General features: G+C 36.7%; 1 non-coding gene across 1 annotated transcript; it reads right to left on the bottom strand.

Annotated features, from left to right (window-relative positions):
- Positions 1-2,201: 2,201 nt before the first annotated feature.
- On the bottom strand, positions 2,202-2,308 carry LOC133787346 (small nucleolar RNA R71). Its single transcript, XR_009872374.1, has one exon. It is a non-coding gene; the product is annotated as a small nucleolar RNA R71 (small nucleolar RNA).
- Positions 2,309-2,747: the final 439 nt, after the last annotated feature.

The raw sequence follows: 2,747 nt of genomic DNA, 5'->3' as shown, positions 1-2,747 counted from the left end.
CTTCGAGCTCAAGTAACCTTAAGTAAAACCCAAGGCTTGGGGTCCCAAAAATGACCCCGAGGGTAAAATAGTCAAAATTCCCAGAATTACCTCCTGATCTCACTAACTCCAAATAGATCCTCAATTATTCATTCCCATTACCCCTTATCCCGGTAATGTACTAAATATCCAAAATACCCCCCTTGATTCACCTCGAGTCAAGTATTAATCCCGTTGTGACTCTCCCGCTAACTTGTTCTCTAGGATCCCCTTATGCAGAGTAACCCAAATATATCAACATAATAATGTGGTCTCACACATATATCACATTTATGCCAAATATACCCATAACGGGCCAAATTATAAAAATTGCCCTTTTGATAAGAAGTGGGCCCACATGCATATTTAATACACCTAAACATGCATATCAAGTCATATTATAATATAACTCACATAATCATGCAATGATACACATATATATCACATAAGCACATAATTTCCATAATTTTCCATCCTGGCTCCCTAATCAAGGCCGTAAGCCTTATTAGGTAATTTAGGACGTTACAACGGCGCGGGCTAAGTCAGAAAGGTTGCTATACCTCTAGATTTTGAGCCGCGATGCTTCAACGTTTAGTCTCAGCGCTAAATTATTTTGAGTCGTGGTTCAAGAATGCTGGGCCGCGACGCCATCGAAGTCAAAGGCTCCTCGACTGGGGCTTATCGTGCTAAGGTGGCGGTGCTTAAGTCCGTACAACATATGGAAATTGTATTTTTATGGGGGCAAGATGGTCTTTTTGCTGGAAATCACTAGGGTTATTATAAAAACATAATTATTAGAGATTTAAAGGGTTGCTGGCCGCTCGAGAATAAGAGGAAGTTGGAGATCAAGATTGGGGAATTCATCAAGAGTTCTTCGTCTTTTCTTATTTTTCCTATGTTATTTTCTGAATTAATGGATGTAATGAATTTAGTTATGAACTAATTTTATTTTTTAGGGTTTTATTGTATTCTCTTGATACTTTATTATTAGTTAATGCAATCTCTATGATTTCTTTTTCTTCATTGTGATCTATTCAATTTTGTGCTTAATGAATGTGAATAAATTGACGTCGTTAGGATTTATATTCTTAACGCTTGCCTTATGTTTGGAATTTATCACAGAGAAGTAGAAAATTTGCATATAGGTTGAGAGATTTATACATCTTAATAAAAATATAGATTGCTTTAGTAAATCTGTTATCACGATAAGAGAAAGAATAGTGAAAATTGTATTGATGAAATAATAAAGTGGATAGATGATGAAATTAAATACCCTAGGTTTTCATCCATTGAATTAACTTTCTTTTATTTGTTAATTGTTAGTTTTGTCAATTCTTGTTTTTGTTCTTAATATTCTTGAATCTAATTCTTATTAGCCAAATAGAATTGGGAAGTTAATTATTGGTGGTTAATAACAATCTATGTGGGACGATACTCTACTTATCTCTATTATTACTTGTCTACGATGTGTATACTTGCACATTGGAAATCTCACAACATGTTTTTGGCGTCATTGTCAGGGATTGTTTTATTGATATCAAATTAATTAATTTTTATTCTAATTTGGTTGTTTTTCTTTTTAGAATTCTAACTTGGTTTGTGTTTGAATCCTCTTATCACATGTATTTTTAGTTTATGCGACGAGGTAAAACAGCTGAGATATTACTGGTGAATCATGATATTGAGAGAACCTATAGATAGAACCGGAAGAATAAGAGGCTGAAGGCAAGGATGGTTGCAAACCAAGGGAATACAGTAAATAATGATGCCAACAATGTCGAAGGGGTAGTTGCTGCTGAGGTCCCTGTTGAACAAGGGGCTAGAAGTTTAAGAGAATATGTCCTTCCAACTGTTACGGGAATGCATTCATGCATCAGACACCCCACAGTTGTCGCTAACAATTTTGTGATCAAGCCAACAATACTACAAATGGTCCAGTTCACCGTTCAGTTTGGTGGATTACTTACAGAAGATCCAAACATGCACATAGCTTCCTAGAGCTGTGTGCAACTTTCAAGATGAATAGGGTGAGTGACGATGCTATCAGATTGAGATTGTTCCCATTCTCACTAAGGGAAAGAGCCAAGAGTTGGTTAAACTCTTGGGAGGCCAACTCTTTTAACATTTGGGAAGAGCTAGCACATAATTTTCTTGCAAAGTTATTTCCTCCATCAAAGGCTGCAAGGTTGAGAGGAGAGATCAATAACTTCTTCCAGAATGATGGGGATTCATTATATGATGCATGGGAGAGGTTTAAAGACTTGTTGAGAAAGTGTCCCCATCACGGCATTGAGAAGTGGATGTTGGTCCACAATTTCTATAATGGGTTGTGCACTACTACACACACCATCATAGATGCTGCAACAAGAGGATCATTCATGGGAAAGAGAGCTAATGAAGCCTATGCATTGTTGGAAGAAATGAACATGAATAATTTCCAATGGGCCGATGAGCGAGCTACTAGTAACAGAAAAGTAGTTGGGATTCATGAATTAGATGCTATCACAACACTAACTGCTCAAGTTGCCACTTTAACAAAGCAGTTGCAAAAAAAACAATATTTTAGCTCAAGCAATGCAGATGCAGACAGTGTGTGAAAGGTGTTGAGGTTCTCACCAATTTGAGCAATGTATGGCAGTAGAGGTGAATAATGCTATCCCTATGGAGCAAGTGAATATGATGGGGAATTTTAATAGGCAAGCTAACAACCCTTTCTCCAACACTTACAA

The sequence above is a fragment of the Humulus lupulus genome, chromosome 6 (genome assembly GCF_963169125.1).
Source record: "Humulus lupulus chromosome 6, drHumLupu1.1, whole genome shotgun sequence".
Lineage (NCBI taxonomy): Eukaryota > Viridiplantae > Streptophyta > Magnoliopsida > Rosales > Cannabaceae > Humulus > Humulus lupulus.
Note: the sequence above shows the minus strand (reverse complement) of the source record. Positions and strands in the feature narration are given on the sequence as shown.